We start from the raw sequence: 24671 nt of genomic DNA, 5'->3' as shown, positions 1-24671 counted from the left end.
GTCCTGTAGATTTATTCTAAAATAAAGTAAAAATGCAAATCATGCATACAAAAACTTGAACACATCTCTTCTATGCCATTATTTAATTTAATTTAAAAGTTTTTTTTTTTTTTGACTGGACTTTGACTAGATTTATTTTATTTATTTTGATTTTTTTATGTCAAGCTGACACAAATGTCCTTATACATAATAAGGAAAAATCCTAATTACAGGAATGAAAATCCTGAAAAGAAAACTGTAATTTTTTTTTATTGTTTTTATATAAAAATATAATGTTTAAAATGGCTAACATAAAACTGTTTCACTGCTAATTAATATTTAAATTCAAATATAAATTCAAAATTGAATTCATGCAGCAGAAAAAAAAAATAGTAATTTATATCACAGAGAGAACGCTTACAGACCCTCGTGACAAAGTCAGTAAGTCTACAATTTTTAATTTTTTTTTACAAAGCTAATTCAGGTTGTAAAATATCACGTGGTGCAATTCCTCAAAAACATTGGTTAATTATATTTAGTAATTAGAGACTGTAATTATATATATATATATATATATATATATATATATATATATATATATGGATACTTATAAATATAAAATATCCTTAAAATATACTGATGTAAGGAAAATTGTGTTAGCACTGTTAACACCATTGTCACACCATGACATTTTTAGAGTTATTAAATTAAAACCTTTCTTAAAAAATGGTATAAAAGTATTTTAAAAGAAACCAACATTTTTTTATTACCTTGGCAAAAGTGTTTTTATTTATTTATTTATTTATTTTGATTAATTGTAGACATTTTATTTGTCATTGACCCATCTATGTACTCACACAGAGTCTGTTTAATACCAATACATGAATAAGTTTTATTTATTTATATAAAAATAGTCTTTCTTTTTCTAGAGTTTGCTGTACACCAACCCATGTTTAAGTGGTCTTGGTGTGTAAGCTCCTAGCAGCCAATTATTCCCCATTTTAGCCAAAAAAGAGCAGCCATATTGAAAGTACATTTTCCCTCAAGCCCTTCAGCAGTGTTTGAACAGGGGTCACCAGTTTAACACAAAGTCTCTTAATGGACGCGGGCAAGAGAGTGAGGGTCAAAGTGTCATGTTTGCTGTGCCTGGAGCATATCACAACACACAGGGCCAATGGCAGCCGAAGACTGAGTTGAAAGAGCCAACATTTGGACAAGCCGAAACTTATCTACATATAAGAGGGACAGATTGTGATGGAGGAGGGGCACAAAACTAAAGACAAAAAAGAATACAGGCACGTTTCTGAAAGCGAGCCAGGAAGAGAGGGAAGGATGAAGACAAACAGGAGCTTCATGTGGACAGGGTGCTGCTTATCAGGGCGTGTGATGGAGAAGATAATAGAGTGATGACAGTCGTGACTGGTATCCAGTTCAATCAATCACAGCATGCTGTCAGTCATAGCACTGATGCTTTATTGACAGAGTCAGGCTGCCCGATAACATTAATCCCCCATTCACATGACAGACTAACCTACAACACAAACTAATGTGTTGTTGACAACAGATGCCTTTGAATCAGATCAATAACAGCACGGGTTTGCTGAGAACTGTCAGGGTCACAGCTTAAATTCAAGGGCCCAATGAGTAGACGATACAAAAAAGTAGCTTTGATTTAAATAATATGCAGTATTTTACAATTTTACATGGCATTGCAGGCCTATAACAACTTTGTTTTTGTGCTGACTGTGAAGAACTGCAAGAAAACTGTCCATTTAATCTTGGTCCCTCTGTGCATTCGACCTTTGCAGGACTGAACTTTAACGCTTCACAGGTTCCATTAAAATCCAGGATCACGCGTCGATAAGAACCAGCCCGACACTGACCTAAACCCTGAAGCCTGTATTGGCTGACATGTCAATGTCATTGATGAGCCATTCGTTACGGTTCAAAATGATACGAGACAAAACTGCATGTGCAGCTCATTACCCATAATGCAGCAGTGGCCAACACTATATATCCAATTTCCCCAATAGCTTTTATCCCTCCATCATTCTCTTAGCATTTAATTAGTCTTTCTCAATGTCTGCAATTCTGACTGAACCAAATACAAATATATATTATATTGTACACATATACACACACAACTATATATCTATATATACACACTATATATACATATTATTATATTAGATATTACAATATTACATTAATATATTAATATATATATATACATAATATATTAAATATAATAGATTTAAAACCAAGATTTATTTAATATATGTTTTATTTATAAATTCAATATATCTTCTTTTTTTAAATTGATGTATTTATTTAGTCTTTTATATAAATACTATTTAAATAGCACATTAAATATAACAATTCTTACATTTAAGATGTATTAAACTTGTGTCAATAATTAAATAATTTATAATTTTATTAATAAGTAATTCATTTAACATATTTGTAAATATATACAAATATTTACATTACATTTACATTACAACTGAATATTACTAATTATTATTTTATGATACTAAACTAGTACATTAAATAAATATTAGAATTATATCATATGAAATACTAATATACTATGAAGTACTAATATATATTTTTAAATATATATTAAATATTTGTTTATTTATGACAATATATAAATCTAAATGTAAAAAAAAGTTACAATAACATTTGCTTATGAATTCTAATTGTTAAACTTGCTTATACTGTACTTTATCCAGATAAAATATAAATCTAAATTAAAAAAAAAAATTCAATAAACGAGGACTGCTCCATGAAATTTGGAGGTTTTGTTCTAGCCAGCCACAGCTGCGATGAGTGACAGGATGAGTGTCTGTCTTATTTTAATTTTTGCAACATCATGCTGATAAGTCCACATCTCTTTCTTTTCAGTGCTGCATCTATATTGTTTCCGCAATCTATTTTGGCCACAAGTCTTAACACTCCTCTGGCACAGTTACACACACACACCGTTCCCTGGACCGGGTTCGCGGGAGAAGCTGAAAACAGACAGGACCAATTTTCTGCTAATTGGAGCTCAGGAAATTGCTCCTCATTTTAATTTACTGCCACACAGCCAGATAGACATATGATCCACCGCCATCCTCCGCTGGTTCTCACCGCAGGTGTGTGTGTGAGAGAAAGAACCAGACGGACATGGAAAGATACATCCATCGCCCCTGCTCTTACAGTTTGCAGGTGCAGAGGTCACACCTCTGGACATTAATTTGACTTAAATACAACATGAACTCTCTCAGAGGTCAGACACATCGGGAGAAACACACAAGCCCTTTGACTTCCACTGCGGTCTGACTTTAAAGCTGCCACGGTAATTCAATTGATTTCATATTTTTTTTGAAAGCCCACGAGGGATGCGGTCAGTTGATTTATGATGACTGTCATAATATTTCTATAGCCGCAAGACACTTTTTGAGCCTGAAAACAGACGTGCGAAATATTCAGATCAGTGTTATTAAAGTATAGCTTATATACTATTATAGCATTTAGTAATATTTTAAATGAGCTTTTATTTTTATAGTTACAGTTTTTATTTTATGTTTAGTAATTGTGTTGTTGTTGTCTCAATTAATAAATAAAAAGCAATGATATAAAAAAATAAGTTACTAAAACTAAAAATGAAATAAAATAAACATGTCAAATGTTAAAAAAATAATAAATCATAACGAATGAAGTGAGCCATTAGTAATTTTTAATTCTTTTTATTTTTCACTTTATTTCATTTAGTTGCCAAGGCACGTTTTTCAAGTTTGTTTTACACCTAATATTCATATTTTTATTTAATTTTAGCTTTATTTCAATTATCAAAAATTATTTTTAATAGTTTTAGTTTTAGTTAATAACACCACTGATTCAGATGAGATCTATAAAGACCTCATCATAATTCATAACAGGAGATTGTCAGATAACCCATGTCAGAGGCTGTCAGACGCTGACCTGAGCAAACGAGATAAAATCTGTATAAACAATAAAACAATAACATTTATAAGGAGATTACATTATCACCCATGACCCAGACACTCTTTAGGGAAATGTACCACTTCCTGATTGCATCTCCCATATAATAGATAGGAAATTTATGACTTTAGTACTATATCGCTTTAAAATATGGCTATTGACTCTTGTTTCTGCTTTGTCTACCTCCTCTACACCCCACCAGCTCCCAAAAACTATTTCCTGTAACATTCTCCCATCTGCGTTCGCTCTGCGTGTCTAGATCGCTCTCCCTGAACTCATTCTCTCTCTGGATGTTTCTCCGTTGGCTCTTATTTGTTGTTTCAGAGCAGCAGGGTAAGATCCCGCTTCAGAGACGTCAAGAATGTTTATTTGGGATATGTGAGGCTCGCCACATCTTTGACAGTTTATGTGCTTATGGAGACAATAACATCGCTTTTTGATGGATTCAGCGGTTCGGTGCAGTTCCATTTTAATGGCAGTGAATGGAACTTTTGAATGAGTGTGAGCGCTTGGACCGAATCCAAGCCTTGGATGACAAGAATCCAGCATATTGAGTTTATTTACTGTGGGACTGGAGAAAAAACAAGACCACGACTCCTAATGAAAGGGAAAATAACTCTGAGAATGCAGATTTTGGAGTCAAAAAGTGGCGCATACATACTCACAAACATGCTTTTGGCGAGTATATCTGACCTTGCTTGACATTTACCATTGGTCATTTGTATCCAAGAGGCTCGTGCTGACCCTGATCGATACAGAGATACATGTTTTAACACAGAACTGCTTACTAATCAATAGCACGACATTGCCAAACAGAGACATCTATCAGATGTGTATCACTCAATAAGACAGGAGCACAATCAATGGATGCCTTGTGAAAAGCTCATCCATCCCACACTGACATGTTTTCCAACGACTGACACTGTCATTTATCTGTGTGTGAAAGCACGGGTGAGATTGGACATCGTGTTGCACATACAGGCTGTTTTAATGAGACGGTGACCTTTTCTTCATGGAGCTGCGAGCCCGTGTTCTCTAAACTTGAATAAATCCTCTCTTCCTGTCAAACCAGTCGGCAGCTCTAACACCATTTCAATCTATCGATCTCTGCCGCATACACATGCACAAACATGCTTTAAGAGCACACGCATTAATATTTATACACAGACGGCATTTTACAACACTCATTTGTGCTTTTGTGAATGACTTTTCGAGGGTCTGTTAGGGACGAAATGTCACTATATTGAAACTCAATGCGTGATTTTAGAGGCTGTGATTTTAGCACTCAAAGTACCTCTAGAGCCAGTCCCACCAGCTCATTAAGAAATGTCATCTTGTGTCGACAACAACGCTTGACTGGCTCTCAACAATTATGTGGCTTTTTCAATCCCTTCTCTGTCTTCCTCTTCATTCATCTTGATCCTTTCTCCACTTCCATTTTGATCAGTTCAGACTTTTGAACACCTCTACAAGGTTTGGGGGCCTTCTGTTTGAGAGTCTTCCTCCATGAATAATTCACCCTACACCCTCTGCCTTTCTGTCTCCCTATCATATGTTACAGTGAGTCTATTAAAACAGGAGCCTCTGACAGTAAAAGTGAGTGGCCCGTTGTGACTGATACAACCATCCATCATAAGATTTGGTATGTGTCTCCTGAGGGTCTTTCTCCACTTCTGGCCGTCACCTTAATGAACTGCTGCCATCACTCACTCACACACCTGCAGTCAGGCCAGCATGTGTGGGCTTAGACTCAGTAAAACTGTATTATGTCCTGGCTGTGGTTTCCAAATAATACAGAGAAGGGGGAAGCAATGGGAAAAACAACAACTGTTTATCTGTATTTCACATGTATGTTACGACATACTGTAAGCAACGTCCACCTGCAGTATGCTGTCATACCGGGTGGGCAGTGTGAGGAAAATTACAAATGGCATGAGTAATTTTAAATCACAATATAGTATAATTGGAATTTAACCCCAAACCCCAAAATATTTTATAATTATTTCTTTTTTAATCATTAATTAATTAACTTTTATTTTTAACTTTTAATTATTTAAAATTAATGTTTTTTTTTATATATACTATTGTTCATTGTTATTTCAAGTGTGTCCATAGTATACTAATATTAATTTATAACTTGAAAATGCATCAGTATATGCAGAAATTAACAGTAACCTAATTAAGATTTATACTTAATAAATTATTTTATTCAAATATAATCGTTCATTGCTCGTTCATAATACATAATGTATTGAATAATATTGGTGCACCTTTTTGTAAAGTGTTACCAAAGTGAAAAAAAATCAAAAGAGTAATGTGTTAAAAATCACTGCATTTGCAAACTTGCAAAATAGCCTTGCACATCTGTGATATTGTGCAACACTTCTCAGACAACCTACAGTTACACTGTCCTTACATCAGGCGTGGCATTGTGTGAAGCATTAAAACTAAATCAACAAAGCTGTCTACAAAGAAAAAAAGTTGCACTGCACCATTAAAATTATCCAGGGCTAAATATTTAATCATACAGACAGACTCTGCAGCTCAGAATGCACGATATGAGGCAGAGGAAACCACACACACAAACATACACACTCTCATAAAAAAAGGTACAAAAGCTGTCACTGGGGCGGTGCTTTTTCAAAAGGCACACCTTTGTACCTAAACGGTTCATATTGGTACCTTAAAGGTACATATTAGTACCTAAAAGGTACAAAAGTGTACTTTTTGTTATGGTATTTACCTTTTGTGTGCCAATATTGACTCTAAATTTTAGATTTTCAGAGACACTGCTAATGCTTCAAACAGACTGATGCAGCAATGCAGTGGCTGATTATAGAATGCTGCAGCAAAACACAGAGAAACACACAACAAAGCAGCAGTGCAGCAGCAGCAATGCAGCAAGAGCAATTAATGCCACAGCTACAGAAAGGCAACTGATAGCTCTGTTATTAGGGTCAGAGAGTTCATCGCTGACAGTTCCACTTCCCCTCTGCATTTAAAACTAGGAATGTATGAGACACCTACAGATGCTACATGGGTGGTGGTAAAAATGAGGTGCTGCACAATTTAATGTCAGTAAATTTTAACAATTAAATATCAAAATGTCTGGCATTTTTAAATGACTGTGGTAAATATGGAGACTGTGCAGTGGGGGGTGATCGATGTGGGTTTGGGTTTGTGAAAGTTATGTATGTGCTTTACTTAAATAAACCACTCTCTCAAAGCTGACTCCATTAGGAGGGTGAAAGACAGAGCCCAGAGGCAAACAGGAATATACAGAGACACAGATTTTCCACAAAAACCACGTTTAAACTATAGGCCCTCACTTTTGTCTTTAATTTTCATTGCAGATAAAAAGCACACAAAAATAATGCAAACTTTGTCTATTTAAGTCACTCCAGTGCTCCAGTGTTGTTCCGGTGTATACAGTTTTTCAAATTAATCAAGCCAAATGCATCATCTATCACTTTTTTTTAGTAATGCTAGTAAAACCTTCCCAAACATAAGTAATTTATTCACTGAATTTAAATTATGTGCTGAAAATCTTGAAATCCATGTTAGTTTCATGAGAGAAGCACAGTAACAATGTACAGTGTGATTCATTAACAGATCATTGTTTTGAGTCAGATCTTTTAAATGAATCAGTTGATCCAGTTCACAAAACAGTGAATGATTCATCCATGAATCAGACTCATTTGGTTCTTGAGTCAAACTCACTGACTCAGTGATGCAGTCACATTGGTTAGACATCAGTAAAAATGACTGTAATATGACTGTTTTTCACACAAATGTATCTTATGATTATTGACTTTATTATTATTTTTTTATTTTTTGTCTTTACAATGAAAGTCAAAGGGAATGTTTTATTCCCAACTTTTTTTGAAATATCTTCTTTTTTGGGTGAACGATCCCTTCAAGTTCCCCATTCATTGTCACTGCATGACAAGTACAATTATTAAAAATGTCTCCTCTTGTCTTCCATTGAAGAAAGTCATATAAGTTTGGAATGACATCTAAGTGATTAAATAATGTCAGAATTTTAATTTTGTCAACTAATCTTTCAACTCTTCAAGTCACCCTTTACATCTTACAGGTGACATTTACAGGTGACCCTTCAAGCGGGCAAAGCCATCACCCCTTAAATAGCCCTGGGGATCCTCACGGTTGGGCGACCTCTGACCCCTGACCTCAGAAGCTGCTGAGTTATTACTCAATGCCTCGTGCAATTCTGGAATGTTCCAAGCCGATGACAAGAAATCTGGAGGGTATGCAACCACCTCGATTCAATTATTGATCTCTGAGCGTGAGAGTGGCAAAATAAGTGTGTGATCAGGAACGAGTGGGCTTGACAAGAGAAAAAACAATGAAAAAGAATAATTTTCCATACCTTACAGATATTGAGAAATGGGGTCAGAGCCCTTTGGCCTTGTGGGTTGAAATAGCACCCGGAGCTTATTGACTGTAAACACAGAGAGATGAGTGAGCTACTTGTGGAAAGCACTTCCATCTTCATGCAAAATCCAGCAGTTTTTTTTTTTACCCTCAATGCATGTCTGAACGATTGAAAAACACTTCATCTCACTTACTGTCAGAATGAAACAGAATATTGTGTGCTGTGAGGCATTTATTAGCTTTTAAAGGATAAAATGTCAACCAATCACATGCATTCCTGGTCCCTAACGGATCCAACAGGGTGCTCTGATGCGTATGGTTTGCGAAAAGAAATCATCTATCACTTCTTTCGCTACTAATGCAACTTTAAGACATAAAAATTCAATTAGATTGACGATCATGGACAACAAGCTTGCAAATTTTAAAAGCATATTAACTTGGCATTCCTCAACTCAGTGTCACACAGAGGCCCAGAAAGGACATTTCGCTCATAAACACCAATCAAACAATGTCAAACTTAATTTGAATTATTGTTTGGCCAGATGAGTGGATATTTCTGGAAGCACATTATGTTAAAGCAAACATTTAATCAATGATAGTACAGTAGAACGGGTTGACGTTTTTATAAAAGGCCATTGTGAGCTGCTGAGGTGGTTAAAAATAATAAAAGGTTTAGAAATTTGAACCAGATGTGTGTCTGGAGAGAGAAAGAGCATTAAATTGGCTGGACAGAGACTGGATGGTGATTTTTAAGGGGTGTGTGGTTTTTGAAACAAGTTTTGTCGGTGCAATTAAGAAATGAATAAAGAGAGGGCAACATGAGATGCATAAACACAGTTTGAGGATTTGCTGGTCATTTTGTGTCCTTTTATAAGATGGAAGAGAAAATTAGTTGGAAAGAAAGAAATTAGAAGGGAGAAAGAAATAGCAAGAAGAGTGGGAAAAGGTGAGAATCAAAAAGAAAAGGAATCGAAACAAAGCTGCATAGGAAAGATGTAAGATCTCATAATATCTAAATTTAATATCTCAATAGTAGACAGCAATGAGATCCAATAAATATCAAGAGGAGGTGTCTGCAGAAGTCTTCTCCTGTTCTTTTTCTGAAAATAATAATCTCACTCTGTTCAGAGAGGTAAAATAAAATGAAAAAAGTACAGAGCTATAAATTGAATATAGATAGTATGGCTCAGATGCTATGGTCTTGTAAGAATTTTATTTTTTATAATAAAAAAATTACAGATTTTTATATTGATTTTTGATTGTTTGTATTAATAATAATAATAATAATAATTTCTGAATATTAGTTATCAGGCATTTAATTAAAAATAAATTGTATCATTAAAAAAATTGTACAAATTTCTGACTTTGGCATTTCAGTCAGTTATTCAACATCCTATTATTACTAACCCATTCTTCCAAGACAGAAATATTTGAGATAATATATTTTCATTTTATAGCCCTCTATTTTTGAATTTGCTTAAGGAGAAGCTTTAGGAGAAACATATGAGAATCAGCTGACTCTCAACTAAAAGAAAAATAACTCTTTTCAATCTCTTGAGATATGAAAGAGCAACCACTGAGCAATAAAAAAGCAGAGAGAGAAAGCAATAAAGAGAAAGACTGAAGCTGGGTGATGGAAACACGAGTATTTATAACCAAGAGGCCGTGACACAGCAGAATGCTGGGCCATGTTTGGTGTGGCCCGTCACATCGTGACATCCCAAATTCACATCACACTAATGAGGTAAGGTCTCGACTTCAGCTCTTATAACTCATCCAGAACACTGACCTTATAACCCAGACGCTTCGCCACATACTCTCAGCTTCAAAACTTCCACTCGACACACTTGGCTAAGAGATGTATACGGTAGCCGTAACACATTAGAGCCGACGAAACCATTTCCACTTCACTAGGACAACAATCAGATGAGTTCTGACAGACGTCTCCAGCAAAAATTAATGGCTTCAAATGGCCTCTCACAGGAAGCCGAACCACTTTTACATGCTAAATGCTGATATTTAATGAATTTTGATTCCTTTTTTGGCTTGTGGTTTTCATTTAGAAACCTTAAAAAGAAAAGAAACCCATTCCTACAGATTTGCAAACCTAACATATTCCAGGTGTGTGTGTGTCTGTGTGAATGCAAGCAGTGGTAATGTGAAAATTCAAAGCAAAGCTCTGAGCTGTAAACAGGAGGTGCAAATTCATGTAGGGTTTATAACACCTGCAAATGGCCCCTATAAAAAACATATGTCACACCCTCTCCGCCTATCAGTTTTTATCGACAGCCGTCAGATGTACTGATTGTTCTGACATATGTTTCATAAACCCAGAGAAACTATAAATCAATGGACGACCATTACAGAGCTGTACTAATATATGAACAAGGACAAAAGACCAATGGCTCAGGATCCCCACTGAAATGCTTCAGAACAAAACTGCCGAACAAAATGTTCGATACTGCACCAAAAAGTCAGATAATGCACAGAGAGGCAATAACAAACTCTACAGCACTAAACACAAAGACACACAAGCACAACATTGACTGTAATGAAATATCGGCCACTTTAAATTAATGGCCATCTCTAGATTGGTTGCTGTAATTTATTGACAGCTGTTAGGTGATTGTGGCCCACCAGAGTGTAGAACGGTGAGCAGTCTGGGAAAACGACCGCCATTAAATACTGTTCGGATCAAGCCATTCAGCGTGAGATTGCTTTGTGACATATTACCCATCGCCAATACTTCACATACAGTAGCCAAGCACACAGTATGCAGCTAGAAACTGATTCTCTGTGTCTCCTCGCATCATTTACAGTGACAAGCCCTTCTCAGATTTGTTGTCATGTTTGATCAAGATGTTGAATTTGATTAAAGTTGTTAAAGTGATGTCTTTTTCAAAGTATTAAATCAAGACTGAACTGGCATGATTTAAATCGCTTTGCATTTCATTTAAAATAATGAGAGCTATGCTTCAAATTTTGTTTTCTATTACAACAGAGTTATGGCTCTTTAACTTTGTATAAGCTGCCAAACAGAAGTTTAAAAAATAGAAATAAAAAATGAAGATTTACACTTGAGTGATTTCTTTATTACTCTTCCTATATAATGAAACAATTTCAATAAATCGTAATTTTAATTTCCTCTCAGCAGGAAGCTGCGTCAATGGCTGATGCCAGGGAGAAGGTGAGAGGAAATGAAACACAAATGCCCTTCACAAGCGAACTTAACATGTCTGTGACTACAGGAGCTGGCAGAGACCCCTTCCAGTGCTTAATGTGTTCCCTGCAATGGAACAACAGAACGGTCTGGACGACCTTCAGTACAAGCACACACCCAGTGAGACGCACAAGATCTGGGACTACTGTGGAGAGCAGCCAGAAACTCCCTAAAATGCAGGAAAAAAAAAGAGGCAGGTTTTACGAATATAAAATAAGCAATACAGAGCTCAAAATATATCTAAATTATATTTGAGCAGTCAAAAGTAACATTCATGCAATGTTCCTGCAATGTAATTTAACCAAGTTTATAAAAAATAAAAAAATAAACAGAAATTGTTAGTGAGTTGGTTGTCTGTTCATCCATCCATCCATCCATCATCCATCCATCCATCCATCCATCCATCTATCTATCTATCTATCTACTGTATGTATCCATTCATTTCATCCAATTATCCATCCATTCATCTATCCACCCACTCATTTATCCACTTATGTATCTATCATTTATCCATTATCTCTCTATTTATATATGTATCTATCTATCTATTCATTCATCCATCCATCCGTGTATCTATATCCATCAATCTAGCCATCCATCCATGTACCGGTATCTATGTACCTATCCATCTACCACACATCTACCCTTCCATCCATCCATGTATCTGTCCATCCACTCATCTATCCATTTATGTTATCTATCATTTATCCATTATCTATGTATCTAACATTCATCCATGCATCCATATGTGTGTCTATATCATCCATTCATGTGTGTCCATATCATCTGTGTCATCTATCTATCCATTCATCCATATACCGGTATCTATGTTTCTGGTATCTATCTATATATATATCTATCCATCTATCTACTGTATTTATCCATGGATCCACCCATACAACTATCCATTTATCGATCATTTATATATCCAGCCATCCATCTATCTGTATCTATCCATCCATCCATTTTTCAAAACTAATTTCATGTTAATTCTACATCCTTACATTCAATTCTGTATCGTTTTTGCTTCCTCAGTTCAAATTCAAAAACAGATCTGGAATATAAAAGGCATCCTCAGTTTAATTCACTACAACAGCTTCCACTCTTCACCAGATATTACAACATGGCTGTTGGGATTTGCTCCCATTCAGACACAAGCTTCAGTAAGGTCAGGCCCTGATGTTGGGTGATAGGGTCCAGCCCGCAATCTGCATTCAAATTTATCCCAAAGGTGTTCAGGTCTGGGCTTTGTGCGGACCAGATAAATTCTTTCCCACCAGCCGCTGTAAATTATTTCTTCATATGCATTGCTTTGTGCACAGGGCCATTGTGATTCTAGGCCCCATTCTTCTAAAAATGTTTGTCTAAGGAGATTACATGGCTGTGTGGTTGATTTTATGCACCTGCTAGTGATGTAGCTGAGATTGTTTTAAAAAATCCATTAATGAGAAGGTCACATACCTTTGGCAATATAATTTATAACTAATTTATTTCTTTTAAAATAAATATACTTACCAACTTTCTCAGATTCAAGATTCTCAAAAAAATGGTCATAAGCTAACAATAATACATAACTTTTTACATTAACTGTTCCAGCAGAGATGTCTGTGACAAATATTCTATTGCTATTTATCAAATGCAAGCCAACATTTTAGCACTAGGTTTCCAAAAACCTTTGACCTAGAGAACTTCCAAGATGTTTTAAGAGTAGATATTTCTGGATGGGTTTCATTTCTGCTCTTTAAAACTGAATAAGAATAATGGCACTTAACAATACACACTTCCTGCCATGGGTCACACAACTGAGAGCAAAAAACAAAGTGGCTAATAATGTTTCTGGGAACAAACCAATGCATTATTGTAGCCTTTCCAGTAAAGCAACATCATGATGATTTCCAGTGTCTTAAATAGGGAAAAAATATTTATAAAAATAAAAATATATTAACACAAAAATAAAAAAAAAATAATAATAATTGCATTTTTAAAAATCTAGTTCATTCTCTGCTCACTACTAGTTTTCAGTTCTTCCAACCCACACAGGTTTTTCCTTTTCTTCACCCTTTAAACTAATTTATTTGCCAGTTGTCTTTTCTACTAGTATTTTATACGCCTCTGCCACTGTTTTTTTTTTTTTTTTAAACAGCTCCTCTAAAGGTCAAAGTACTCAAAACTTCAGCTTGATATCTAAGATAGCAGTAAGTTTTTCCCCTCCTTTCTTCATCTAACTACCGTTTTCCTGGTTGCCAGCACCTTGGCATAATCTTCTGTGACAGATCTGGCCCTCCTCTAGCATTCCCGTCGCCATGGAGAGAGTCAAACACAGAGGCGTTTTTATTCAGCTCGAAAGAAATGCTCCTGACATGATAAATACAGCTCTGTCATGTCTCGTGAACTCATCTGCACACGTTTAAAAGCATGAAACAAGACACCCGACTCTAAAGGTGGGAATCCTGCTCAACTGATGCATCTACACAACACAAAGGCGAACCTTTGGCCCACCTTTAAAGATCCAGAACATTTAGAGGGATTGTCTACAAGATCTTCCATGATGAATGCTCAAATAGAGGTGTGTTGGTTTGTCTTTAATCAAAAACCGGTTCCTTAGTTACCTAGATCCTAGTCTCAGCCTCAGACGGCGCACCTACGAACCGCCCACAGCCCGCTTACTGACCCATGATGCATAACGCATACAAAAATGACCAGTTTCAATATGACTGCTGACCTTACGCAACTTTTACACATTTTTCAATCTGTCTGACTGGAAATAGTTTCTAGGATTAAATAGTCATTGGATTTTCCAGGTTAGTGCAATTAAATCTGTAGAATTATGACCTGTCAGTATGTCTGTAAAATAATAGTTAATTACTTCTGGAAAGAGCAAAATTATGATCTGATTCTTAGCAATCTGGACCTATGAACATTTTTTCCCCTAAAATGAATGAAATATTTACCTTTTTTCATATTTAATTAATTTTTATTCATTATATATTTAATTATATACTTAATTTAAATTGTATTGATTTTATAAAAATGTATATTTACATATTTTATTTTTTTTTCATTTTATAATTTATTTTGAAATTAATTTAAAAAAAAATTTGCTTTACATTTTATACCTTCACAATATTAAATAAATGTTTACATTTCTAATATTTCATTTCAAATGTATGAAAAATTATTTGATTTATTTCATTTTTTCTTATGCCAGTGTGATATAATATCTTGAATAAAGCTGCACCTGAAGGCACATAAAAACAAAACAAAATGTGGTTGGTAATGTTATGTCAGTCATGCAGTCAGTCTCTTCATTCAGTCTAAGTGGCCAAAATAATAGCGTACATTTAAAAGTTTTCCTACATGAGACTACCTAGATCCAAACCAGTGAAAAAAACAAGTGATAAATAATTAATAAAAGACTTCATCTCATAAAAATGAAGAATACATCTAAAACGAATTCACTCCTGCAAGCTATGCAAAGCCTTAACAAAAATCAATAGAGTAATTTTCTACTTAGATAACCCAATTCCTCAAGAGTGATTTTTTAATTTCCTCCAAGAACATCTTCGATTATTCAATTAAAGAGTCATTTCGATGGCCGAACATCAATGAGGTGACAGTTTTCAAATCTGTTTCTCTTGTTCTCGCCTGATACCGATCTGTCAGTAGCTCATGCATGCCGCATACAGGTTTTATTAGATATCGGCTCAAGCTTTGCCAAATGTTAGGCAGAAACAATTATGCACAGCAGTAGTGACAGCAGATAAGACAAGTGCAAACACATGCATCAATTTATATGCCTGAACCTGGGGGATTTGAGGTTGGCTTACAACCACGCTGTAAATGTATATCCTACACGTATGTGGTCTGAATGATGGGTTGTGTGTTTTGTTTTGGTTTGTTTTTTGTTTTATTTATGAAAGAGGAAAAGGCGATGCGGAAACAGCCGGCGGGTGATTCTGAGGCAATGGTGTGGTAAACGAGTGGGCGCTAGGGTGAAAAACAGCAGACGTGTCATTTTATCTGAGGGGTTCAGGCTGAAGCGTAATCTTGGTGGCACAGGAGATCGGCCTGAATGTGAACAATTAAGACGATGAGACAAAATAATTCATCAAGCGTCCTAAACCCCCCACCCCCTTCTTGTTCCAAAAGGAAAAGACAGAATAAATTAATTTCCTTTATTTCCTCAAGTCGTTAGTTCCAGCAGTCATTGTGGATCACAATGGAAGCCACACAGACTGGCAGATAATGAGTATTCATTAGGACGTACAGATGGACGGGCACAAACATTCATTCACACACAAACAGACAGACAGACAGTCTGCACACACACACACACATAGGGAATGGTCTGCGTGCTCGAGCCTGGGATATTGCGGATTTTACTCTCGCTGAATGAGGTAAGTGTGAAGTGATGTTGTCCAACAGCTGGACAGTACTTCTCTCCCTTGGAGTTTGGATCATCTTTCTATTCCCGCTCCGCTACAATCCCTTTCTTTTTTTTGTGCCTTGACCAAGCGGCCCTCGCTAACTGTTACCAGGCCCATTGAGAGATCAAACAGACCCTCGCAGCACATCTGGATCAGATAAGAGATTTATAGAGCCAGTGTCTAGGTACCAGTCTCCCATGACTGACCCTTACCAGACAGTGATGAGGACTGACCTGATTTGGTAAGATTAAGTTACGGTAAGCACAGGTACATAACAGAACATGGGCACATTAAAAACAATTATATATATATATATATATAAAATCTCATATATTGAATAACCTTCATCTTCTATGAAACTTGTGAATAATAACAACAACAAACAATAATAATAATAATCACATAATAAATATTATTATTATTATATTATTAACTACTACTGATTTTGTGTATGTTCTTAATGCAAGGACTGTTCACCATTAAATATAATGTATTTATAAAATCGGAGTGCTTGAGATGGCACTTTTTTTGTACTTTTTTAAGTGTGAATAAAAACAACAATAATAATCATTATTGTTATTATTATTATTATTATTACTACTACTATTTTGTGTATGTTCTTAATGCAAAGTTTTGAGAATATTTTATGTGTGTGTGTATGTGTGTGTGTAAAAAAAAATAATAAAAAATATCTTACACTTTACTAAATGAAATCAAACTGTAATTAGGTTAATTTACTTCAGTTAGGTGCTTTTATTTTAACCCGGATTTTATCTTCTTGATCAGGCCAGTAGTTTAGATTTGTACTTGCTCTGTAAACATACACACATAAAATTCAAAATATAAATTTAATTCAGTTTCATATTTCTAAATTTAAAATGTATAACTGTTAGTTTTTAATATACATAATTTAAGTTTATTAATACATTTCATACACATACTATTCAAAAGATTGGGGTCAGTAAGAAATTAATGAAATAAATGTATGCTTTATACCTCAAGGATGCCTTAAATTGATTGTAAGTGACAGCAAAGGCATTTCAAATGTTAACAAATATTTTTTACTTCAAACAAATGCAGTTCTTTTGATCTTTCTATTCATCAAAAAGAAACCGGCACAACCATTTTTTACATCAATAATAATAAATGTTTCCTGAGCACCAAATCCGCATATTCAAATTATTTCTGAAAGATCAGGTGTCACTGAAGCTGGAGTAATGGCTGCTGAAAATTCAGCTTTGTCATCTCAGGAAAAAATTATATTTTAACACATATATATTAAATATATATATATTTTTTAACACACACACACACACACACACACATGTGTATATATATTTTAATATTAATTATAATGTATGATTTGATGTATTTTTTGTTTTTTTGTTTGCTGTATTTTTTATATTGTTGTAATATATATATATAATATATATTATAATACATATATCGATTTTATATTAGAGATTAATTATACACACACAGATATATATATACACATCTATACACCACACACACACATGAAACACCATAATATATATATATATATATATATATATATATATACACACATACCCATATAAATATATATATTTGTCAGCATAAAAGACTTCCTTCAAAAACATAAAAAAAACTTACTGACTCCAATCATATGAATGTAGGAGTATATTTTTTTACATCTGTCCTAATAATTTTTTTCCCCTAATAGTTTACTCTTTCATCCAGCATGCTATCCAAGTTGCTGAGCCCTGACCATATCAGTCCCACCAACTGCTGGTCTAACTGATCAAAAGTCCAGAACAGTTTGGACCAGCAAAAGACTATTAGGTTCCACATTCACTGCATTTTCCAACAGGGCAAGATCCCGATTTCCATCCTCACAGCTGCCTTGACTGGACTAATCTCTGGCAAGACACACAAGCGTACTCAGAACAAGGGCACAAACATAAGCGTGCCTGCAAAGTCACAGAAATGACTGAGGCATCTCAGGAGTCAACGGAAACACCTTCCCTATGTGTGGTGTATGAGTGGTTAACAGCATGTTCAGGGCATTATTCCCAGCCAGTGGAAACACTCAGGCTGATATTACATCCCTGCTGTAATAATAAACCTGTTTCATCTAGGGCGAGATGGATCGAGAGTTCCAAACGCACAGAGTCCTGAAATTACATCCTAGATGCTGAGGGCATCTCTCCAGAAATGAAATGAAATCCTATAGCTAAAGCCAGGGCAGCACGGGGATCTAGATTAAACATACACTAGTATTAAAGTCAGCTTTAAATAAAGAGAATTCACACATGGTCACAGACTCTCTCCCTGACCTCCCATTGATCACTCTAAGAGCAACAGACACTCTTGTGTAACTCTTGAAGTAATGAAAAAATGAAAATGTTGTGACTGTAAAAATTGAGGCTGGAGTAGAACAATAGCCCCTTTGTGCCACAGGAAATAAATGCTTTTAATGACTTGTTAGGAAACTCCAAGGAAGCTGCCTGGATGTGTTTGTGCACAAGAAGAATACGCTAAATCACAGTAACCCCGTGTTGCATAAAACACTGTCGAACAGCTGTAGATAAACTGAAATGACTACAGGATGAAGCAATGGAGCATCTGAGTCACTGCCAGCGTTTTCATCTGTTTCTCCTAATTCCTAATTAATGTATTCCCAGAGGAACCGCACGGTCCGAACCCCCACGTGCCATTAAACCTGACATAGCTGATAACACAGAGGGGTGGTCAGAACAGCACCGGCGTGACCTTTCACCTTTGAAAGAGCAATGGGAATAACAGGGAAACCACATGATACTCAAATGTTTGTAAGCAGAATCTGACAAGCAATTCCAAGAGATACAAACTATCTGCTAATGAAAACATCTGCTGTGATTCTCCTAATGGCTTTTATATTGGTGGAAAATTTGCCATCATTCGTTTATCTAGAAAACACAAATTGTTACTTGTTTTTAGCATAAATCTTACTAAATTTAGGGAGGTTTATGCTTAAAACAAGAAAAATGGTTCACCAATGGGGTAAGAAAAATAAACGGGATTCTAGATATACTCTCTGAAAGCAATTCTAATTTTCCAACATGTTTTGGTTAACAAGCAAATTTATAATGCTTTATGGATGTTTAGATATTATTACTGTAAACAAGATAAAAATACTGATTATTTTTTATTTTTTTTGCAGTGCTCCAAAATGATGACATATGTGAATTAACAACCACCAAACAAAACATATAACTTAATCTATGATCTTCAACCTGCATTGTTTGTCACAAATGTAGAAAATAAATAGTAAAATTAATAATAATAATAATAATAATAATAATAATAATAATAATAATAATAATAATAATAATAATAATAATAATAATTAATAGTAAGAATATAATTTTAATTTAAAATGTTTAAAAATAGTGTAAATTACGTATTAGTGCGGCATTGACCTTCATTGTGACATAGTGAAAGAATGCGAATGCTTTTAGGGTGTGACCCTTATCCGATTTAGAAAACTGCTGAAACTACCAAACCGTAGGATGGGATGGAGCAAATAATAATCATATTGTACGAGCAAAACATCTGGGTCTCGTAATGTGAAATTCATTATTAACAACAGTAACCTGCATTTTTGCCTGCACTGTCATTCGCCCCAAGACTTAAAAGACATGACAATTGACTCCACTGTGGGTAATATAAAATATCCAGTTGTGTTGTCCCACCTGAGTTAAAATATTTTCAACGGTACGACTCGCCTTAATAAAATTTCGAGGTCGCTTACATCAGCAAATATTTATATCAATTGACAATAAATGTAATTAGAAATCGTTCATTGCTGCTTTTTTTCCTGCTTACCACCCCATATCCGAAATGAGAAAAAATTATTTTTTGACCATGCAGAGCCAAAAAGACTTTGTAATATAAAAGTTTTTAAATAATTAAGAATGTCAAAAGCTGTCGCTCAGAAATATTTATAAAATGTTATTTATATCAATTGACAAAATGTAATTAATTCAACCCCAAAAGAATAATTATTTTTTTGAAAGAGTAAAATTTTAAGTAATCATAAAAATTGCAATCTCATTGTCAAAGTGACATAATATTTGTAATAATAAATTAATAATAAAACAATAATAATAAATAATAAATAATAAAATGTTTTTTCACTTAAAATGGTAAGAAAAATTTATGGCCAGTGATAGAGCAAAACTTATTTTTTATGTTTTTTTTTTTATGATTTGTTAAAGTGATAAAACATTTAAACCAGTGTAAGTAATTTAATATATTTTTTAATAGATATATGGCCAGTAACTGTTCTCAGGTTATTAAAAAGGTAATTTAACTAATTCAACCTCTAAAAGAACAGACATTTACTTTACTTGAACAAATGTATTTTAACAAATGTTGGCACTTAACATTACTGAGACACATTTTAAGATTAGAAAGACAGATTAGGCTGTTATCAGTGTGGGTGAACAAATCACAAATCGCTATTCCTCTTGTGGGGAGTTTATTGGGTTTTCCTCTCTTGCTCTTTCTGCCTTTTATCAGTCAACAAAGAAAGTCAGTTCATAAAATAACCACTATCTCCCAGCACCATCTGTGATCTGAATATTCTTCACCTTTTCCTGTCCTCCCTGTGCTCATTTCTTTCTCTCGCACACAGACGGCACAGAGCCATGCAGGCACTCCTCAGCTGGTTTTCATTTCTCAACAGCCAGGTCAGGGTTTAACAGACTCACAGTCTATCACACACACAGCAGAGCCTGATACCTGAGCGCCGACCCCCTGGAGCTTCACCATACAGCCCTCAGCATGCTCAGATACCCTCACATGTCAACAGCACCTTGAGAGAAGAAGTGTGAGGATCATGAAGCAAACACCTTGTGCTGCAGGAGCTCCGCTTGAGGCAGCAGGAGACGGATATGAATGCATTCCTGTCTGAATTAACTGATTTTCACCTTCAAGTCAATCACAGCTTCATTTAGGGTCCTTCCTTGCTTCTGAAAGGGTCACATGGGGCCATATTGAGGGTGTAGAATTGCCTGTAGAATCCTAAATTAGGATTTGGTGCATAAATGGCTCTAATCCCAGGTAAATCTCAGGGGATTGGCCTTGTCTTCTGAGTAAGGGGTGAAAAGATTAACCTGAATCGCTCAAGCCAGAATAATACCAGCCCAACACGCAAATGCACCATAAACAAACCCTTCAGACTGCAGATCTTCTCTGTATGGCCGCACATTCCTACATTGCTGATACAAGCCACCCTGACCTTTAAAACTGTTGTGGTTCATATGTGAACCGGTCTTATTTTCTAGAGTTTGGCCTGTGTGCAAGACTAGGAGAAGATTAGCCATGATGTATTAGAGAACACATGGTGGAGTTACTCATGTATGTCATTCAATGCTTGCAATTGCTCATGATAACAAAAAATAACTAAAGGAAAATTATAAAAATGAGAATATATAAATACATATAAAATCTATTTAAAACGATTTTTAATAAAAAAAAAAACTATACTTTATAGAAAAAAAATGTAGCAGCATTAAAAGTTAAAGTTGAAAATAAAATTAATCTAAATAAATAAATACATTTGGGACTTTAGTTAAGATCCTATTCATGTTGACTTCCCATGTCGATGGCCAAAATCCATTTTTTCTACCAAAACTCAAACCATAAAAACAATAAAATATGATATAAAATATATACAATTATACAAAATAATTATATTAAAATGATATGATGTAAAAATAAATATAATAATAATTAAATTAAATTATAAAAAATATAATAATAATTAATATATATATATATATATATATTATATATATATATACTATATATATATATATATATATATATATATATATATATATATATATATATATAAAAAAGCCTATATGTATGTATATATATATATATCTTTATAAAAAATAATTATGTATTATTTATTACATTGTAGCAAAATCAGTAAGTATGAAAAAGTCTTTAAAACAAAAATAAATAATGAACAGTACTTTATTTACTTTGACTGCCATGCTAATAGACAAACAAAATCACACATTACATGCTCTCAGATCGCTTAAATAATTATCAGTATGAAATGAAAAGTTACTAGTAGTCTAAACTAAGCATTGCATTCTCATACACCTCAATGAAGTTCTTTAAGTTTCTGAAAAATGATGCTGTAAATTTAGACCAGAATACCATAAGTGCACCCGCTAGAGACTGAGGAACTGTAACCTCTGACTACACATATAACCGTCCATTCACTCCCGCAGAGGTTGATTTGTGCCTGTATTGAATTCTATACAGGTATTTAAAATGATTAAACACCCAAAAAAGAATGTTTACATTTGTAGCGATACACATTTCTTTCCCGCTTATTCCCAGAGGTCTGCCATCCAGGTTTATGTATGTCAGCAAAAATGTAAAACTGCACCAGAAACTACACACTTTTAACACTCTGCGGGACTTTTGGTGAATGGCGCTGTTCATATTTTTATGATCTACACAAGTTTCATTTCCAACAATTGATTATGCCTGCGCAGTCACAGTCCAGTGGTTTCAGGCTTACTTTTTACTCATTAACGATGCCAAGAGTTCCACTGCCAAGCAGCGCCCAGTTTGGCGCATGCCAAGCTTCTCACCTTCCTCTCATTCGCCGCCACACATTCAGTCCCTTTCTCCTCACCTCGCCATTCCAGTCTCTCTGGCTCACTTTACTACTCTTGTTAACTGCTGGACCGTGTTCAGAAAGCTGCCCCAAACTTAATGAGATGTGACTAGCTATACGGCGTGGCTTGAAAATGAAACGTGGTGCTGCCGGCCTCAGCAATCTCAAACCAGAGCACACATCGCTATAAATATGTCACTTTCAAGAGCACTGGAGAAATCTGATGGTAAGCAGCACAAAGGGTCGTTCGGACCAAAAACCCCATGGTGGACTGAAATAAGCAAACTTTCCCTTTTTGAAAATGCAGACTTTTTTTGAGCTTTCCTGGCAGGATTAGTAGGTTCCCCCCCAGTGACTGAGCCCAATGGCATCCAGATGCGGCGCTGCACTTGCTCAAGTTGTAGAGAAAATGGATTGGCATGTGGCACGCTCTGGAAGGCTCTGAGTAAACATGACCCCATGGTGACCCCCACTGCTCATGGCCCCTGCAGGTCTCAAACAGGTCCATTAAGCCTGTTCAGATACCCTGGGGTTGACCTGCTCCATTTCAAACTCAATCACCATCCCCAACAGCCCAATCATACCGCACCGGCTGACGCTGCATTCAGGGAACTGCAAAACACCCAAAAGCCTTCACAATCGCATTATAACGAGACACGAAAAGAGGTCTAGAAGGGTTCGCTGAACTGAAATGGAGAAAAAATTACATATTTTCCCTTATTTACACATAGAAGCATCCACAAAACCAGTTTGTTTAGCTACCACATATCTATATAGCTGACAATCACCATTTGTTTTCCTTAAACGCAGTTCCTTCACACTCTGTCAGATCCTGGCAGTCACGCTCAGTTAGCAAAAACACACGGCCTTGGGAAAATATTAAATTTCTTGTACACTTGTGGTTTGCACTGTCATTTAGAAAGAAAACTGATATACGCACCGTAAACATACTGAGCCTCTATTGTGCAGCTCGCCTTTTTTCGTACCAAAAACACAGTGTCATTGTCTCGATAGAACATTGCGTTGAATACAGCTTTAACGTCAAATGATTAATTAGAAGCGGGACGGCCAAAAGAAAAGACTCATTTGTTATCCATTGTCAGGTCAATGATCCGAATCCACTGTAAGCCTTTGATTCTGGATTCAAAGGAAAACAAGACAAATGCATAAATCAACACTGTCATCAAAGCCAAAAGGTTAAGAACGTGTGAATATAGGCTGGTTATATCAGCCTTCTTTCCCAGCTCATAATCTTATAACTTCAAACATTGTCCAATAAAACTGGCACCAAGTTTCTTTCTTTCTTAGCGCTGTAGCTCTGCGTGCAACATTGGGGTTTTTCGTTTCTAAACAGCATTAGGGATTCAATGCCAACTGCTGAAGTGTAATTACCTCACACCGCAATTATCTTTTCAAACCTCAGATTCTTCTCAAGAGCATATTTATTCCAGCTGTGTAAGACCTCTTAGCTTATTCACTTACCTGTATGAATTACTTGTCTCGGTTCAATCACATTTGCTGGGTGGCCAACAGCAGTTCTTTTGCATCACAAGCCAAATTTGCAACATTTCTGTTGTCAAAGAAAACAGGAAATGTGATGTTAGCCCATATTTAAAAAATGACAAGTAACATAAGGCTCATAATAAACATCTTAAGCTACATTAAAGATGAATCACAACCATGATTTGCAAACATGTTCCTGTTTTTCAAGGCATGCCATTACTGCAAGCATAATTACTACCATAAAGCTGATGTCTTTTAGTTTTCCTATACTTGATTACCTGAGAGAGGTTTTTAATTAACACGTGATAGCATGCCAAACTAAAAATGACAAATTGAATGAGCGACTCTGAATTACTTTCCATTGTGTACATTCATTTACATATTTTAGACCACAGAATGTTGACTAGTCTCTTAGCCCAGCAGTTAGTAATGCAAACAATAGCTAACGAACCGAGAAAGCTTTCGTCTCATTCACTTTTCAACTTAA

The 24671-nt window shown here is 35.2% G+C and overlaps 1 protein-coding gene across 1 annotated transcript in view; it reads right to left on the bottom strand.

The window, feature by feature from the left end:
* Window positions 1-24181, bottom strand: part of LOC109089152 (semaphorin-3aa) — a 71217-nt gene extending 47036 nt beyond the window's left edge. The window contains exon 1 of the mRNA XM_042748924.1: window positions 24164-24181. The gene's annotated coding sequence lies outside the window, so the exon portion shown is untranslated. The remainder of the gene's footprint in view (window positions 1-24163) is intronic.
* Between the last annotated feature and the right edge of the window lie 490 nt (window positions 24182-24671).

This window comes from Cyprinus carpio, chromosome A4 (genome assembly GCF_018340385.1).
Source record: "Cyprinus carpio isolate SPL01 chromosome A4, ASM1834038v1, whole genome shotgun sequence".
Classification (NCBI taxonomy): Eukaryota; Metazoa; Chordata; class Actinopteri; order Cypriniformes; family Cyprinidae; genus Cyprinus; species Cyprinus carpio.
Note: the sequence above shows the minus strand (reverse complement) of the source record. Positions and strands in the feature narration are given on the sequence as shown.